Source organism: Penaeus monodon, chromosome 20 (genome assembly GCF_015228065.2).
Source record: "Penaeus monodon isolate SGIC_2016 chromosome 20, NSTDA_Pmon_1, whole genome shotgun sequence".
NCBI lineage: Eukaryota > Metazoa > Arthropoda > Malacostraca > Decapoda > Penaeidae > Penaeus > Penaeus monodon.
In genome coordinates, this window is record NC_051405.1 from 13144802 (window position 1) to 13145683 (window position 882).

Sequence of the window (882 nt, forward strand, 5' to 3'; positions counted from 1 at the left end):
GTAGGTAAGAGATGTTTAGAGATTTATTTCTTCATTCAGGCGGCATTTACAGATCTGCAAAATAGAGGTGATTAAATTAGTAAGCCCAGTTTCTAAGTGTCACACTTGAGAGTATTCTTTTGTTGTGGAAGAGTCAATGCTGGCTTTTCGAAAGGACGAAAAACAATGGTTGTTGCTTCATAAATAAGTAGTTGATTATAGTTTAAATTGTATTTTAAGCAGATAAAAATTATGTCTATCTGTTTATATATGAGGGAATGATATGAAAATGATACGGCTTAAGTGTAGTGACATCACTGAATGAATTGATTATGAGAATTTGTCACTATCTTCGTACAGTTATGTGTACACGGCTCAGATTAATAAACAAGATAATTTTTACATTGGCATCCTTAAAAACTAACATCATGTAACTTATAGCTATTTTTACCTGCAGCGTTATATATTAAAAGAATACGGTGTTAAACCAGGTTTATTACTTGTTTAAAGAAATATATTCAGCCTATTTTTACGTTTACTGCTCGTTTCATTTCGTTCAAAGTTTTCCCTAGTGACCTCGTTGCAAACTTCAAATTCCACCATTCGTAAGACTTTTTATAAAAGAAGGCAATTAGTACCTACGATTTTTCCCATGAAGATACTTCAATAATATTTTTCCTGTCGATAGTTTTATTTTCATAGTTTCAGGATTTTTCTCTTGCCTTTTTCACCGTGTTTACCTCGCCATCATTTTACGAAGACGAGGCAACCTGATGCGCCGGCGACAGAGGTTCCTGTCTTCCTGTATGGCTGTCACGGCTGTCATCCACAAGAGTCGGTGTCATTCTTATGATATTAGACAGATATGTGGTAAATGATAAGATATTATAAATATCATAAAGG